This window comes from Henckelia pumila, chromosome 1 (assembly GCF_033568475.1).
Source record: "Henckelia pumila isolate YLH828 chromosome 1, ASM3356847v2, whole genome shotgun sequence".
In the NCBI taxonomy this organism is placed as follows: Eukaryota; Viridiplantae; Streptophyta; class Magnoliopsida; order Lamiales; family Gesneriaceae; genus Henckelia; species Henckelia pumila.
Window position 1 is genome coordinate 65525881 of NC_133120.1, and position 19632 is coordinate 65545512.

The following is a 19632-nucleotide window of genomic DNA, read 5'->3' on the forward strand; positions in this document are numbered from 1 at the left end:
CAATACTTAACCGAATCAAGCCCAATTTGAACCGACACCATCATGACATCATAAACTTGACCTAGTACTAAGAAACGCCACGTCCAGACCTAACCAACCCTCTCCCCTGTCCGAAAATCAGTAGCTCATACACAATGCCTCAATCCTCCTACTTCACCTAAACTTCAAATTCAACTCTGTGCTCCATTTTTTCTTAACTTTAACTCCTCCCAGCCCACAAACTAAGCAAATATCATCTCTTAGGACTTAAATCGAGCACTTGGAAGCCCTCAACCACACCACAATCCAATATTTTTGGATATAGCAAGAATGTGTACCAAAATTCATTAAACACTTGAACAATCAAAGAGACCAAATGGATATCAATAAAATCCTCATAACATATTTCAAACTCATTCCAAACACCATGTAAATTTTGAATTTAAACATGAATCACTTCTGAAATTTTTCGAATAAAACAATATGCATCAAAACTCTTCATGTCTCTTATCACAATTCACCATACAACTCCTTAAACTTCAAACCATAAGCAAATCTCGAAATTTCAACATGAACCTTGCTGAAAACTTGTAAAAACCAAACCCTAGCTAGTAAATATCATGACCATTTTGAAATTTAACAAGAACAAAAGAACAAGGGATTAAATAACTAGCTTGGGGCCAAAGGAAAGCCATACTTGCCTCACTTGACAAAAACTCAAAGAAAATAGATGGGATAGAGCAGAAACTCGGCCAGCAGCTGAAGGTGGACTTCCAAGGTGAGCTTCCAGGCGACAGCGGCGGTGGAGGGAGGACAGCGGTGGCCGGAATTGCACAAGGAAGGGGACGGCCAAAATGCTAGAGGAATTGGGGGAAAAATAAAATGAAGGAGGCGGCTTGTTGTGTTGTGATATCGTTAGAGTTTGAGTTTATTTTGTGTTAAAAATTAAGTGTTAGATGTATATGTGTGTGTATGTATAGGTGTAAGTATGCAAAAGTAGGTGTGTTGTGTGCTTTAAAAGTACTACTAAAAAATGCTACAAATTTTCCTTCAACAAACTTGCACTTATAAAAACCTAAGTTTAAAAAATCTCAAATTAAAGTATAAAATTGGGTTTTACTAGTTCGGGTTTAAGAAAATTCTAACTTTTGAAAAAGTTAAAGAATAAGCTCAAGAATGCGATAAAAGTGATTTTTGACACCCGAAAAATTCTAAAAATCAAACTTTCATCTAATTTCCTCATTTCTCTCAACTTATAACTCTTGAAATAAAATCTTGGAATTTATCGCCGAAATTTACCATCGCCGAAAGCCGAAACCAGAAGCAATCGAACTCAAGAAGCTCCAAAATAATTAACTTAATAATTAAACAAATAAAATCTGAAAGAATTTAATCACTAACTTAGGAATTAAAATCGACACTTTAAATATTTTGATGTCGCAGCGATAAATAAGATTTTTAAATATTAAACAAAGATATTAAAATAATTTAAACAAACTAGACGAACGTTTAAAAGTAATTTAAATAAATACACAAATGGAAGAAAAACCTTTAAAACAACTTGGACAGTTAAAAGCATTGAAAATAAATGAGCTAGACATTTAAAATAATTTAAAATAACTAACCGCTAACTTAAGTTATTTAAAATAACATAAATAAGTTGGACAATCAAAATTATTTAAATAAACAAGATAAACAATTAAAATCATTTAAATGAATAGACTAAACAATTAAAATCATTTAAATATGCAAGCTTAAACAATTAAAATATTTAAAACAATTTAAATTGCACAATAAAATCATTTAGACAAGTATACTTAAGCAATTAAAAACATTAATTTAATCTTTAGTACCATAAAATCATTTGAATAGATAATTAATATTTTATTAGCACATAATTCAAATAAATAATTTAAATCAATTAAACATAAAAATAATAATCCTAATATTTATTAAATTTAATGCATGTGATTTAGTAGATTGGATTTTAGGTGCTACAATATTCCTGCCAGACCCGAAAACTATAGGTCTCAGCTACTGTCCTTTTCCTATAACTAATCACTTGATGTTATCCTGCTAGATCAAAACCTGTCGATGATAATCTCAAAAGAATGCAAAAATTCCTGAGTACTATGTTCTATATACCTTTCCTCGAAATTGACATTCTATGATAAGCTCGTATCAATTATCTAGTCTAGTCTCAGATTAATGGGTTGACAACCTCTGGTACCAAGCTAGGTACAAAATCGAGTCAACCTTTTCTATTAAGGAAATACTTAATTTGTCTGATACTGGTTTCCACTATCTGTGTCTTGAAACAAATTTTCTTAGGAACACATTCCAACTGAGTCACATTCATGGCTGACTAAAATCAAACTGTTTGACCACAAAATTTCTGACCATACTGATCCGTTCATCTTATTACTGACAATTTCCAGACTATATAAAACTAGGGTTAACATTCTCATGTCAACAAGAGTTGAATCCCAACTATTCTCCTTAGGTAGAAGAAAATTTTGAAATCTTTAGCATAAGCATTTCCAATAGATCCCACATATCAGAAAATGAACAATCCATGTGAATCTAAACATTATTTTGAAGTAGCATTAACTGGCTAAGTACTAAGCACGAGAGGCTTACAGAACTATCATATTTACCTCATGATCCACAATATCCCATTACCTAACTACAAATTTATACTCATCGGAATTGATGGTATCATCTCCTGATATTGATCCTTTGTGGCTCACGCTTAGCCTGAAAGGATTAATCAATTTTAAACAATCACTAATCAGTTCCCAATCACTAAGAACTTACACAGTTGATAAACAAACTCCCATTACTAAGTTCATTTCGCCTATCTCTGACATAGTCAGACAATAACCAATAGTAATCACTGGCACCGATTCTGTACCAGTCTGGATTCTATTAACGAAGCTGTTCCTGTCCAATCAAAAATGAACATTAAATCGCATACTAAGCCTTGTACTAATTCCAATCAAAGAATCATCTACTACCTTGGACAATCTATCACAAGAATAAATCATTCCATATCTCGTCAGACGACAATCTAAATGATCTCTGGTATTAATCTGTCCACATACTAAATTTCTCCATCTAGTTACATGACAAATGCATAGCTTATCTGTTCAGAATGATCACTCGTCGAGGAATATCAATTTTCAGACTATTTTGACAACAAAAAAAATTTCAAATTGTATCTCTGACGAATTCAGACGATATAATCCTTATTCCTTACAAAAGAATCCAACTGCCAAAACACCTCTGTGACTGTTGCAGTACCACTAAACTAAGGTAGCCTCCCCCAAACACACCCTCCCCCCAAAACATGAAAGGTTTCCAGAGTAATGCTGGTAAAGGGTTGCGCTTCCTTTTCGTCTAGTTAATAGTTCTCACAGTTAACAGTACTTGGTATAATCCTTTATTTGTACTGATGAAACCTATCATCACTTGAAAACTTTCTTAGCAAAATCCAAACTGAATCATCTGATCTAAGAAAACTGCTCAGCTCAAATCAAACATACTGATATGAATCATGCCCTTGATGAAACACATCATCTCTGGCACAAACTTCAAGGTCAATCAATTTACCCAGGAAAACACATAGAACTAAACATGTCGGATACTTATAATCAAATTACTCAATAAAGTTATGAGTCACAATTGTTGAGTTTTCCTCAATAAATTATGTAGAATAATCCAACTCTGAATTGATTTAATCCTAAAACCAAATTCAGTACAACTTATTACAATACCAAAACAGAACATCCAATACAAGTAATTGATTGAGGGAAACTCAACAATTGTGACTCATACGTTTATTGAGTAATTTTATTATAAGTATCCGACATGTTTAGTTCTTCCAAATCTGAATTCATTTAATCCCAAAACCAAATTCAGTACAACTTATTACAGTACCAAAACAGAACAAAACAGAACATCCAATACAATTAGATAAGCCCAAGTGCTATACAATTCTTAATACAAATCCGAGTAATTTAGATCCAAATCAAATCACACCGAAAGATGTACAATGATATTATTAACAAATACATCAAATGATTCAATACTTGCTACCAAAATACTTTTTACATCAAATCTTGATACAAAAATTACAATCTGACTAAGTGCTGAAATCTTTCATTCCGTCTACTGATCTTGAACGTGAGGTTTCCGTTTGTCTTCAGTCAAAGGTCTCCATAGACTGATGTTGGACCCTCTTCCTCACAAGATCTAAAAGATCTTGCTAATCTATCTGATCCTTCCAATATTGTTGGGTTCCTTATCTGGTAGATGAGACAAGATTCCTATGACAATCTCTCCAAATACTAGTGGAGAATCTTCAGGGATATCTTCTTTGGTCAAAGCTGGATGGACCATAGCGTCTCATGCGCTCAACCAACCTTGAGAAGTACCTGGATTTCAAAACTGGATCGTCCCTTCCATCTCAATCTTGATGGGATCCACATAAGGCGAGTTTCTGATGCAAATATTGATGATGACGATCTTGGAAAAGCCTCAGTGTCTTTTTATTTCAACTCCTGTTACTGCTATCATCATCAAATCCAATTTGTAATCTACAAGGATAACCCAAATGTCAATACTATGTCCTAAAGAATCCTATTACATGCTCTGATACCATAAATTTAGTGACCCGCATCATGATCACCTACTAGTCATAAACTTAAGCATACAATTAAACTGTAATAAACATAATCAGAGTAACTGCGGAAACAATTCCTATTACTGAACCGACAGAATACAACCGGTAAATAAACCCAAAATAATACAATCCAATCGAATTAACTTTATTACAAATGAAATAAAACCTAGTGACTAACACTGCAATTCTGCCTTGGTCACCACCTAATCTCAAAATCCCCGAGAAAACTACCTACAACTGCCCTGTCGAATGGGGTGTCCAAGAAACATAGAAACATGGACGTGAGCGAACTGCGCTCAGTACAAGAGTATGAGTTATAAAAATACTATATGAGCATGAATGCAAGTGTACGAGTTACCAAGACTCGAGGTCAAGAATATCTGGTCAAGAACAGACTCGGACCCTAGATATGTAGCACTCTACGCCGTTGCACCAGGAGGTGGCTCACATAACCGACAGTGGATATAAGTGACCTGATCACGAATCTACGTGTCCAACCATCCAATAACAGGATAGGGTAAAAACCCTACTACAGGATATTACAAGGATGCAAGCTCAAGATGATCATGCATAAGACATAATAACGTGACATAATATATGCAGATAAAATCATGTCATATAAATAATGCAACACATAATACATGCATAGTCAATCAGGTTATCTCGAACAATACTTTAGTACCTTAATATTTGTCCTAGATGTCCCAACATATACAGTCCTTCACTACGTCCGTCGTCATCCTGCTAATGTCGATAGCCCCAAAACTTGGGCACAACTCTGCTACGACCCCGAAAATACCTCTCCAAGGCCAGCTGCTTGATAAAGAAGGCTGGAAACCCTCAAGACTACTCAGGACACGAGAGAGAGAAAGTAATTTTTGTGTACAAAATTGAATCTCGGACCCCATATTTATAGACGGAGATCGGAAACTCCGAACTCCCGATCGAACGTTCTGATCTCCACATGCATGCCACATCGAACTTCCACGATCGGAAGCTTCGATCCCTACTTTGGAAGTTACGATCCCATGCATGCAGCTACATTTTCAAACGTCAATGACTCGTCAAAATACGCATGGCCTAAATATGATCGGAAGCTCCGATCACACTTTGGAAGTTCCTAACGTGCCGTAGCTTCCAAACTCCTTTGCTGGTTCCGATCTCTTCAGACCATCCGATCCCCATAGGGCTTGAGTTCGGACCTTTCGAACCACCCGAGCCTAAATAAGCCCATTAACCATTTTTGGTCATTCTGGATCCGATTTCTTGGTCTGTTTGATATAATTAAAATCTTTTAATAATTTTTTATTAATTCTAAACATGTTTAACCATATAATCTTGTAAACTATAATCGGGCTCCTACAAGTGCAAATGGGATTTCACCATTTGATGTAATATGAAGAGGTTCTTGCACCATTTCATAAAGAATCATGCCAATTCCTTAAGAGTTGTGTCTTTTTATCATAGCCTTTCAATATCTATAAATTGGGTCCTCTTCATTTGCATTGAACACACCAATTTTCTCTTGTCTTGTCTTCTCTTCTCTTTTTTCTTCTCTCTTGTTTAATTCTTCTGCAAATTTTTAAGATTTTAGCGCTTAAAATCTGAATTACAAGACTTAAAATCATGGTTCGGGTTTTCTAAACTTTTTGCACTTAAATTCGATCTTTAGAATTAAATTCGAAAGTTGTTTCGAATTTTAAGCAAAACCCTTAGATCCAAATTTTTCAAGACATAAAATCTTGGATTTGGATTTTTAAGTTGAACAATTAAAATTCAAATTCATAGTGTTCCAAATATTTCAAAGTTCGTGTGAATTTAAAATTTGTAGTGCTACTATTTTAAAGTCGATAGTTGTTGTATCTTGGGAAGCGTACTGCCAATAGCCGTAAGCACCAATGCGGGGCCATAACGTTTTAATGAAAAAAAAGTCAAACTCTTGCCTCGTGTAATTCTCCAAAAATATTTTGTAGTTACCCGCACCGTGATCACCTACTAATTAGAAACTTAAGCATGCAATTAAACATTTAATAATCCTAATCAGAGTAAACATGGAATCTTAAATAAGACAAATACCAGGTAAACAAAACTCAGTGTTCAACCCTGCTATCCAGTCTTGGTCATCACCTAACCTCCCTGTCCCCAGGAGGACTACCTGCAACTACCCCATGGAATAGAGCATCCAGCCAACAAAATAACCGGAAGTGAGCCTAACATGCTCAGTACGAGAGTATGAGTACACACTATTATATGCGAATGAATGCAAATAAACTGGGTACCAAGACACTCAGGTCAAGAAATGAGCTCATAGACTGGGCCCAGGGTATATAGCACGCTGCGTCGTCGCCTCAGGAGGTGGCTCATATACCCAGTGGATAATGGTGACCTGATACTAGTACATGTGTCCAACCATCACGGTGACCTAACACAAGACTTACGTATCCAACTATCCACAAACTCGTAGTGTGAGCACCCTACTACAGGATACCTCTAAGGTAAAGTCTCAATATGCTCATGTATGCAACATACAGTCATGGAATGCTGTATATAAAGGCATATAAAACATGCAATCACATAATCCAAGCAAACACATAATACATGCATACTCAATATGGATATCTCGAATAATACTTCCGTACCTTTCTAAGGCAGATCCTAGAAGCTCACCCTCTAGATCCAAGCCTACCATGCAGCACTATACAATAAATAACCATGCATTACCCATGCCAAACATCACCTACTAGGCTCTAAAAGCCTTAATTAAACTATAGCCTACTCCCTGTTTACTATAGGGAACCAAAGCCATACCAACGCTCGTCGTCAGCCCGCTGATGTTGCATGCTCCAAAAACTGGGCATAGCATAGCTACGACTCCTGGATGCCTTGCCAGAGCTTCGCCGCCTGGATACTACTTCGGACACTGTCCTCTATATAAATAATACTACCTAATCCAACTCTTAAAATAAGAGTACCCAATAGCTCTTAAAATCGAGCTAACATGGGCCAAGGAGAGGATAAATTGCATCTAAAAATGAGGAATTCAGAACGATCGGACGCTCCGATCCTGCATATTCTGCCATGTGGCATGATCTCGTTGACACCTGCCCCGCCAACACATCGAACTCTCCGATCCTAGATCGGACGCTCCAATCTCCGCCATGTGTCAGCCCAAACTTGACACCTCATTGGTTGGGTTCGGACGCTCCGTTCTTGGATCGGATGCTCCGATCCTATCTGAGTTCAAATTACAATTTATTCTTTTAATTCATTCCTTAATTACTTTTAAGTCCTTTAATCTTGTAAAAGGGAACCGGGCTACTACATTCTCCCCCTACTTAAGATATTTCGTCCTCGAATAATCTTAAGTACTGAATGCAGTAAACTACTAAATAAACATCTTTTATTCAAACTGAATATTTTACAAGATATAATTGGAAATACAATTCAAAACAACTCTGGGTAATCTGTATGCATACGACTCTCAAGTTCCCAAGTGGCTTCCTTAGTGCCTCGGCGCTGCCACTGAACTAGAACAAGAGGAATGATCTTGTTGCATAATACCTTATCCTTATGACCTATGATACGCAAAGGTTTCTCCACGTACATCAAATATGCATCCAACTATAATTCAGACGGCTGTAAAATCTGAAACTCATCTGCTACATACCGTCGCAACATTGAAACATGGAACATGTCATGGATACTTGAAAAATACGGCGGTAACGCCAACCTGTAAGCCAGATCTCCAACACTCTCCAAAATCTCAAATGGACCAATGAACCTAGGAGATAACCGAATTTCAAGATCCTGCGAAATGGTGAGACTTTCAGAAACACTTTCTCACCCACCTCTGCAAAGGCCTGCGCTTAACATTCACATAGCTAGCTTATCGATCCTGTGCAGTCTTAATACGCTTCCTAATCTATCCAAAAATATCAACAGCCTGCTGGACTAACTCTGGCCCTTCTACCTGCCACTCCCCCACTTCCTCCCAGAACAGTGGAGTACGACATCGTTGCCCGTACAACGACTCAAACGGAGCCATCCCAATACTGCGATGGTAACTGTTGTTGTACACGAACTCAATCAATGACAACTTATCTTTCCAAGCTGGACCAAAATACATAGAACATGCTCGCAACATGTCTTCAAGAATACGAATCGCTCTGACTGCCCATCAGTCTCTGGGTGATATGTTGTACTCAAACTGAGAGTAGTACCCATAGCGCGCTGAAGGCTCCCCCAGAACCTAGAAGTAAACCTGGGGTCTTGATCGCTGACTATGCTCACAGGCACTCCGTGCAATCGAACAATATCCTGGATGTACAAATGCGTCATCTTGTCAAAACTGTAGTCCCGGTTATAAGGAATGAAATGTGCTGACTTGTTGAGTCGGTCCACCACAACCCAGATAGCATCAAAATTACTTGAGATCACCGGTAAATGGGTCACGAAGTCCATCGCGATCAACTCCCATTTCCACTCAGGAATAGGTAAACTTTGAAGCAACCCTCCAGGTTGTCGGTGTTATGCCTTGACCTACTGACACACCAAATATCTAGAAACATACTGATACACACTTCTCTTCATTCCTTTCCATCAGAACCTTGTACGCATATCCTTGTATACCGAAAGGATTCTCATAATTAATGACTAACATTTTTCATAACACCTGTGACAATGTCGTTGCCCACAATTTCTGATTTTATGAACCCTCCAGGTTCTTTTCTTGGAAATATCGATATTTTGTTGACTCAAAAGTCTATTAGTACAATCTCTAGTACTAATATAATTACATCTATCTCATAACCTGATATAATACCTGAAAATGAGAATATTGATTATCCTGCCACAGATAATAATAACTTTCTTGTTGAATTCTGACTTGCGCTACTAGATGAACAAACTGTTTCATCCCTCTTGGCAAAGTCCTTAATTCAATACATCTAGCAAATCTCCTGACCCGATCCCATCGAATCTAACATATCAATGGTCTAACGCATCAATAGACATTTCGAAAAATCAGTGACAACAATCCCGCTAGACTTGGTAAACTTAGATATCAATTGCTGTCATTTTCCATGTCTAAACACTTGATGTTATCCTGTTAGTACCGTTTGAAATTCAAACACTTGCTTGATCAATTTTGGGCAATAAAATCCCAGATTTATTGTAGAAACGTTTCTGAGAATTGAATATCTGAGTACTGTACTCATCCTATCAGTTCCTTATCACCAAGTAATGATCAATTCCAATCATTCTTTTCTACAAAGAACATTTACCTTCCCCATCACGGGGTTAAATCATCTGTATTTACCTCAGATAAATTAGAAGTAAAACTTCTTATCAACTCTCCTTAAGCAGAAGAAAATCCAAAAGCCTAACTAGCATAATCCTTGGAAACAATTACGTCTATCTCAGACTAACTCAGATGATAGTCACAAATAGACACTGGGTACTAAACTTGCACCAGTTAACTTACTATTTTAAAGCAAACATTAACACCTAAGTGCTCAACTTTTACTATCCAAGTGAATTCTCATACTGTCGAATTCATGCTGTAACTTAGCAGGTTCATGACATCCGTCAAACCGCTAACAAGATCAATCATCTGATAGATCTCAACTCTTCTAATGAAAAATTTTCCTAGTCAGGAAACATTTCTCCCATCACAGTTCTATCAAAAAGATCAAATATATTTTCAAGGTTATCAAACTGACACCAATTTATACTTAACATAACTGTTGCAATGATCTCTAGACTGAGTAAATTTTCCATCCCCTTCTGAATTAAAAAAAAACTTCCAGAATATCATTGGAAATATACCCCCGCATGTCTAGCATTTGATCACAGCTCACGTCTCCCAGTATAAGTTCTTTGCTTGACAACCCATCAATTAAATTTCAATTATTACAGGGAAACTTACCTAAGTAAATTCATCACTTATAATTTCATGTTCATCTAGTAATCAAGACCCTGATCACTAATTATACCTTTGATAGAATCAGACAATACTGGTTAAACCTCCTGGTTCTCCCCCATTTCTATGACTGTGCATACATCGAGACTGAGATAAGTCTTCCTAAAATGCCACACTGGAACAGAACAATCTTTCTAGAGTACACCGGCATAAGGTCGCACTTACTATACCATCTCGGAACTCGACAATCATTAGCATCCTGGCATAACTCATCCCTGAGTCTCTGATGAATCCATTATCACTAAGCAACACTCTCATCTGGACCACAATCATTGGTCAAATAAAACTTGCTTAACGTAACAAAAGCACCACTCAAATACCAAGTTTGCAGGCATCTGACAATTCAATCCCGTTGAATACCAATACAACCCTCTGATGCCAACCTTGGCAATGACGATCTTGGAAAAGCCTAAACACCTTGCTATTCCAATTCCTGATACTGCTATCGTCATTGAATCCAACTCGCAATCCTACAAAGGATAACCAAAAAATAATACTATGTTCCAAAGAATCTTATTGCATGCTCTGATACTATAAATGTAGTGACCCGCACCATGATCACCTACTAATCAAAAGCTTAAGCATGCAATTAAAAATTTAATAATCCTAATCAGAGTAAACGCGGAATCTTAAATAAGAAAAATACCAGGTAAAAAAAAACTCAGTGGTCAACCGTGCTATCCAGCCTTGGTCATCACCTAACCTCCCTGTCCCCAGGAGGATTACCTGAAACTGCCCCATGGAATGGAGAATCCAGCCAAAAAAAAATTGAAAGTGAGCCTAATATGCTCAGTACGAGAGTATGGGTATACACTATTATATGCGCATGAATGCAAATGAACTCGGTACCAAGACACTCAGGTTAAGAAACGAGCTCATAGACCGGGCCCAGGGTATATAGCACGCTGCGCCGTTGCCTCAGGAGGTGGCTCATATACCCAGTGGATAATGGTGACCTGATACTAGTACATGTGTCCAACCATCATGGTGACCTGACACAAAACTTACGTATCCAACTATCCACAAACTGGTAGGGTGAGCACCCTACTACAGGATACCTCTAAGGTAAAGGCTCAATATGATCATGTATGCAACATACAGTCATGACATGCTGTATATAAAGGCATATAAAACATGAAATCACATAATCCATGCAAACACATAATACATACATACTCGATCTGAATATCTTGAATAATACTTCCGTACCTTTCTAAGGCATTTTCTAGAAGCTCCCCCTCTAGATCCAAGCCTACCATGCGACACTATACCATAAATAACCATGCATTACCTAGCAAGCCAAACATCACATACTAGGCTCTAAAAGCCTTAATTAAACTATACCCTACTCCATATTTTGTAGTAACCCAGATTTCATTTTAAGATAATAATATGTTAAACGTGATAAGGGTTAGTATTTAACCAATTCCAGAGATTAATCGGACTTCAGAATTTTGAATTGGGCTTCCAAAGTTTGGGCCAGTTCGGACGGTCCGAAGTGGACTTCAGATGATCCGAACTCAGCAGTCCGGGGGCTCCAAAGAGGGCTTGTTGATTTCGGAGTTAAGGCCCGTTCGGATGATCCGAACCCATGATCGGACGGTCCGAACCCATGATCGGACGGTCCGAACTCCCTTATGCTAAGCAGGCAGGATTATTTAGCCATGGATGTTGACAAGTGTTGGACTTTGAACACTTCGGACAATCCGAAGTGGCGATCAGACGGTCCGAAATTGACGTGTTTTTCATGCAGGCAATGAGCTGGATCAGACGATCTGAACTCGAGTTCGGAGGATCCGAACTTGACCAGGAATTTTTTCTATAAATAGGGGTGTAGACAATTAAATTTGTCAACCTTCAAATATGACAATTACGAAATAATTAAATATCAATAAAACAATTAGCTATTTTTGGGAAGATTAAATTTCTAAAAAAATAAATAGTTAATTAATTGATATTTTAATATATTTTGTGATTAAATAAATATTTTTAAATCAAGATTGCATCTTGCACAAATTGGAAGAGACTACTAATATTTTTAGTATTTGAGATCAAATCTTGCATCAAATAGAAGAAAATACTAATATTTTTAGTATTAAAAATCAAATCTAGTGATTAATGGAAGATAATCAACAAATGAATCATGAGGAGCCAATCAAATTGCGACATCTCATAAAATCAAAATGGTAGGAATATGCATCCTTCAGCTATAAATAGGGGACAGATGACCAAGAATAAAACACAATACAGAAGACAAAAAAGCAGAGGAATAAAAGAATTCAAGACATTTCTCTCAAGTCAAATTCAAGAAATTCAAAGAAATCAAGAGAAGTTCAAGGCGTTATTCTTCAAGTACATAAAATTCGAGAAGATCAAGGCGTGATTCAAGGGATTAATTGCGTTCTTCTTCAAATATATTTAAATTCATTCAAATTCAAGAAGATCGTGTTCGTCATCAAATTCAAAAAAGTTCGTGTTCTTCATCAAAAAAATCAAATTCAAGAAGATCTTGTTATTCATCAAATTCAAGAAGTTCATTTTCTTCATCAGGCAAATCAAATTCAAGAAGATCGTGTTCTTCATCAAATTCAAGAAGTTCATGTTCTTCATCAAACAAATCAAATTCAAGAAGATCGCGTTCTTCATAAAATTCAAGAAGTTCGTGTTCTTCAACAAATAAATCAAATTCAAGAAGATCGTGTTCTTCATCAAATTCAAGATAACAAATTTCAAGGCGCGATTCAAGGAGTTCATCGCGTTCTTCCCAAATTTTGAAGTTTAATTAGATATCAATGTGTTAACCTGATAAGTGCATTTTATGCACTTAATTTATATATGATTTGACTTGAATTTTGTGATGTATCGAGTGAATATTATGCGTATTTGTTATTGTTTTTGTGATTTGCAAGGATTTGAAGAAAAGTAGCAAGAAGAAGCGGAAAGCCGAATTACGGGACAGCAAACTTCAGAAAATTACTGGGAATGTTACAGAAATCTAAATCCGATCTCTACCATTCAAATTTAAGTTTAGGATGTTTTAAAGTTTCTGTCAAAATTTCAGCTTGATCCGACGGCTAGAACTTAAATTATGATTTTTACAAAAATGCTGCGCAGATGGTGAAATGAAAGAACAAGTAGCGCCCCAGCTCTAGTTTTCCAGCGCTTCAGCGCCCATAAATTCATGTCCAGAGCACCTTAGCGCCGTCTTTTGAGCGCTCCAGCACTAGATGTCCATCATTGAAAAATAAAATACGAAACTTGAGTGCCCCAGCGCCAAATTATTAGCGCTCCAGCGCTGCGCAGCCTCCAAAAATATGGAAAGTCTTTAATCGAGTTTTAAAAGGGATTTTATGACTTATTCTGGAAGATACAAGGGTTTACAGAGTTTTAAGAGCATAGAGACGGCTATTGAGAGTTTTGAAGTGCACAAGAGCTCGAGAATTTGATACGAAGACAGAAGACGGCGGTATCCAGCGACGGAAAAGCTTAATTTTACTTCGTTCTAGTTTTCCTTTAAACTCTATTTTTCTAGTTTGATGGATTATTTGAAGAAAAAGTTTTGTTTGATCTTTGAATTTGTTATGAACTAATTTCTTAGTCTAGAGGTAGACGGATCTTGACTGGAAACCATGATTGAGATATTTTGATTTATATATTTGAATTCTTCGCACAGTTTATTTGTGTTTTCCTGATTTTAATGCTTTCAATTTACTGGCCATAGATTGAATGATATTTTATTTAGAATCTATCACTCGAGAGAGGAGATTTTGAATACGACATAGGAAAATACATCTTTGGTGTTTATATTGTTCGAGAGGCATATAACTCCATAGAAGTCATTAAAAGAATTCTTGTGCTATTTACCGGATTTAATAATTGAACTTTGATAGAGATATTGAGTTTGTTATTGTATACGAATTTTCGCTTGACACTCGAGAGAGGTAGTAGAAAATAATAGAGATTCTTGGCTAATAAACTAGAAGAATTGATAATTGAACAATCATTAGAAATAAATTTTGGTGAACAGTCAAGTGAAGTCGAACCTCTAGCATTTTTTGCATATTTAATTTTTCTCTCGTGAACTCGTGGTTATTTAGTTTTGTTTCTTGCAAATTTTAGTTTTATAAAAATCAAACCATTCTCGTAGCTCTACATAGGATTAAGATTTTATTAGTTGAAAATATTTGATATAATATCATTTATTCATTCTCCGTGGGATCGACTTGGTCTTAAATCCTATATTATAACTTGACATCATGCGCTTGCGAGCGAAAAACACGCAACAAGTTTTTGGCGCCGTTGCCGGGGAATGAATTTTATTTGATTTATATTAGATTGTGCTAATTGGTCTTAATTTTGATTTAGAGCATTTTATTTTATTTTGTTGGTTCTAATTTTAAATCTTTCCTGTCTATGCAGCTTATGCAAAAAAGCCAAAGTTACGACTTACTGCTCTTTGATTCGGAAATCGAGAAAACTGCTAAAGCTTTGAGAAAAGCTAGAAGAGAAGAGTTGCAACAAATGACTGAAGAAAGGGAAAGAGTTGCCAATAATGCTCCGGTGCCGATCAGAGATCACTTTCGACCGGTGATCACTACTCATTATTCTAGGATAGCTCGGCAGAACATCACGGCGAATAATTTTGAGTTGAAGCCAGCTCTGATTAATATGGTGCAGCAGAATCAGTTTAAGGGTGCAGCTACTGAAGATCCAAATTTGCACCTGCATACTTTTTTGGAAATTGCTGACACAGTGAAGATTCATGGTGTTACTGAGGACACCATCAGACTACGATTGTTCCCGGTCTCTATTAGGGACAATGCTCGTAGTTGGTTGCAATCACTACCTCTTGGGAGTATCACTACATGGGATGATATGGCTTCCAAATTTCTGGCTAAGTATTTCCCACCTGCTAAGTCTGCTCAATTGAAAATAGAGATCACTACATTCAAACAACAAGATTTTGAGCAATTGTATGAAGCCTGGGAGCGGTACAAGGAGTTTCTTAGGAAGTGTCCAAACCATAATTTTCCGGACTGGGAACAGATTGAGTTATTCTACAATGGTTTGAATGGGTCAACTCGTATTTCTGTGGATGCTGCAGCTAGAGGTTCAATATTTTCTAAATTTCTTGAACAGGCTTATGAGATGCTTGAGCAAATGACTGTTAACAGTTATCAGTGGCCGAGTAAGAGATCTGCAATAAGGAATACTGCTGGAATTCATGAGGTTGATGCATTCACTGCTTTGACTGCTCAGATGGATACTATTTCTACAAAGTTGGCTGCACTGACCAGAGGGAATCAAAGTTCTAATGAGACAGCATCGCTGGCGACTGCCGTAAATTCTGCTGATGGATTTGAGAGTGTGGAGCAAGCTCATTATGTGAACAACATGAATTACAACAATTATCGAGGTAATCCTGTACCCAATCAGTATCATCCTAGTTTGCGTAATCATGAGAATTTTTCCTATGCAAACAATAAGAATGTGTTGAATCCTCCACCGGAGTTCAATACTCAGAATGGTGAAGGTAAGGCATCGTTGGAAGATTTGGTGAGTAATTTTATTGCAGAATCATCCACAAGATTTAAGAGAAATGAAAGTAGGCTTGATAGTATGGAGACACACTTGACCAATGTGAGCGCTTCTATGAAAAATCTTGAAACACAAATTGGTCAACTGGCAAATGCATTGAATAATCAGCAGAGAGGTGTGTTTCCTAGCAATACTGAGGTTAATCCAAGGGAGCAGTGCAAGGCTATCACCCTTAGAAGTGGTAAAGAACTTGGGGTTGATGACCCAAAGGAAGTAGATGATGAAGAGGCTGAAGAGAGTGTGGTGGAGTCTGAAAAATCTGTTAGCAAAAATTCCAGCAATTCTGCAGTTATGCCTGAGAAACCGCCTGTACCAAAAGCTGTTTTGCCATATCCTCAGCGGTTCAAGAAGAAAGCGTTGGATGAGAATTTTTCTAAGTTTCTTGACATCTTCAAGAAAATTCATATTAATATTCCATTCGCTGATGCTTTGGAGCAGATGCCGCATTATGCAAAATTCTTGAAGGAGGTGATATCTAAGAAGCGGAAGGTGGAGGAGTTCGAGACTGTCAACCTGATTGAAGAGTGCAGTGCTATCCTGCAAAAGAATCTACTACAAAAATTAAAAGATCTAGGGAGTTTTACGATTCCTTGCATTATTGGTTCTTCTAATTTTAATAAAGCACTTTATGATTTAGGAGCTAGCATTAACTTAATGCCTTTGTCTGTTTTCAGGAGTTTGGGACTTGGAGAGGTGAAACCCACGACAATCGCATTGCAGCTAGCTGACAGATCTATCACATATCCGTTTGGAATCATTGAGGATGTACTGGTAAAAGTAGATAAATTTATTTTTCCTGCGGATTTTGTTGTGCTAGATATGGAGGAGGATGCAAATATGCCATTGATTTTGGGGAGACCGTTCTTGGCTACTACTGAAGCCAAGATTGATGTGAAGAAAGGTGAGTTGTCGATGGGAGTTGATGGTGAGAAGGTGATCTTTAATGTTTATAAGGAGGTTAAAAATTCATCCATGGTAAAAGTGTTCATGATTGAACAATCAAAGAAGATGGAATGTTGCTGCAAAGTTGTTAGTGCTGTAGAATTGCCAAGAGAGAATGATCTGAAGGTAGCAAAGAAGAAGAAGAGAAAGAAAGCAAAGATCAAGAAGATTGTTGAATATGTTTGGAGGGTGAAAGAAAAGGAAAAGACCTCCAACAAAGTGGAACCGGGCTAGAATCAGAATATAGTCGGGCTATGGACTATAAACTAAGCGCTTCTTGGGAGGCAACCCAAGCGATTTTTTTTATTTGCTTTATTGTTTCTTTTATTTTAGTTGTTTTCCTTTTTATTATTTTTTATCATGAGAAAACTAGACATTAATAATGATTTTGAATTATGTATGTTAAAAAGTATGGAGCTGAAAGAGTTTAGGAGTCACCCCTGATGAAGAGTTTTGAGTGATTAAGATGGTGCTGAGTACTGACGCTTGGTGCCTAAGGTATGTGTCCCTTGTTTTTAATGAATACTGTACATTGAAAACAATGAACAATTTAAGTTTGGGGGGGTGTTTAAAAATTATGAAAATTTGAAATTTTTTATGAGTTAGTTGGAGTTGAAGGCATGATGTTGTAATTGTGTTGGCCTATGATGAAAATAAATTTTGTGTGCTGAAAAAGTTTATGTTAGCTATATTTAATCTTGAGTTCTCACATATATGCACGAATGCCATGATTTTTGATACTCCTAGCAATTAAAAAAAAATTATGTGGATTTGTGATGTGGATTAGAGGATTTGATTCTTAACTCTTGTGATTTTTATTTGAAACTGAGGTAGATTTTTAAGATCACAGAATTGATTTAGGCGTTTTTTTTTCGAATCTATTGAGTTTTTTTTAGCCATTCTATATTCATGAAATATCCAAAACAAATTGAGTAGCTAAAAAGTTCAAAGAAAAGTAATGGCGGGGAAAGTAAGGTGAGGGGAGGCATTGAAAAGAAAAAAAAATGGATTGAAATTCTAGTCCAAATACAAGGCATAAAGATGGAGATGTATGGAGTAGAAGAAAGCCAAGACTAATGTCTGGCAATGCAAATAAAAAAATTTTTAGCTACTCATAATCCTGCACAAATTGAAAATATTCAATTCTCTTTGCTTTGCATCATGAGTCCTTGTTTGCATTGATATATATATGGATGCTTATCTCTTGCTGATTATGCTTGAGCCTAATGTTAACCAAAAAAGTCCTGTTGATCTGTGTGAGTAAAAGTTGAACTTGGTTGAGAGTATTTTGAAACTTGAGGGCGGAGTTAATGATTTTATGAAGCTTACGGATTGCATGATTTTACCGAAAGTTAGGTGGGTAGATGAGATTGGCAAATCACACACACACGAAAACTCTTGAGAAAATTAGCGGGCATGTGTATTGAATCTTGAAATGTAAAAATTCAGAGGTCGACTATATTGCTCATTACTGTTTTGCTCGGGACTAGCAAAAGTCTAAGTTTGAGGGGATTTGATAAGTGCATTTTATGCACTTAATTTATATATGATTTGACTTGAATTTTGTGATGTATCGAGTGAATATTATGCGTATTTGTTGTTGTTTTTGTGAGTTGCAAGGATTTGAAGAAAAGTATCAAGAAGAAGCGGAAAGCCGAATTACGGGACAACAAACTTCAAAAAATTACTGAGAATGTTACAGACATCGTTCAAATTAAAGTTTAGGATGTTTTAAAGTTGCTGTCAAAATTTCAGCTCGATCCGACGGCTAGAACTTAAGTTATGACTTATTCTGGAAGATACAAGGGTTTAGAGAGTTTTCAGAGCATAGAGACGACTATTGAGAGTTTTGAAGTGCACAAGAGCTCGAGAATTTGATACGAAGACAGAAGACAGCGGCATCCGACGACGGAAAAGCTTAATTTTACTTCGTTCTAGTTTTCCTTTAAACTCTATTTTTCTAGTTTGATGGATTATTTGAAGAACAAGTTTTGTTTGATCTTTGAATTTGTTATGAACTAATTTCTTAGTCTAGAGGTAGACGGATCTTGACTGGAAACCATGATTGAGATATTTTGATTTATATATTTGAATTCTTCGCACAGTTTATTTGTGTTTTCCTGATTTTAATGCTTTCAATTTACTGGCCATAGATTGAATGATATTTTATTTAGAGTCTATCACTCGAGACAGGAGATTTTGAATACGACATAGGAAAATACATCTTTGGTGTTTATATTGTTCGAGAGGCATATAACTCCATAGAAGTCATTAGAAGAATTCTTGTGTTATTTACCGGATTTAATAATTGAACTTTGATAGAGATATTGAGTTTGTTATTGAATACGAATTTCTGCTTGACACTCGAGAGAGGTAGTAGAAAATAATAGAGATTCTTGGCTAATAAACTAGAAGAATTGATAATTGAACAATCATTAGAAATAAATTG

At 36.5% G+C, this 19632-nt stretch overlaps 1 non-coding gene across 1 annotated transcript; it reads right to left on the bottom strand.

Annotated features, from left to right (window-relative positions):
• Positions 1–15566: 15566 nt before the first annotated feature.
• Positions 15567–15673, bottom strand: LOC140876753 (small nucleolar RNA R71). Its single transcript, XR_012148988.1, has one exon. It is a non-coding gene; the product is annotated as a small nucleolar RNA R71 (small nucleolar RNA).
• Between the last annotated feature and the right edge of the window lie 3959 nt (positions 15674–19632).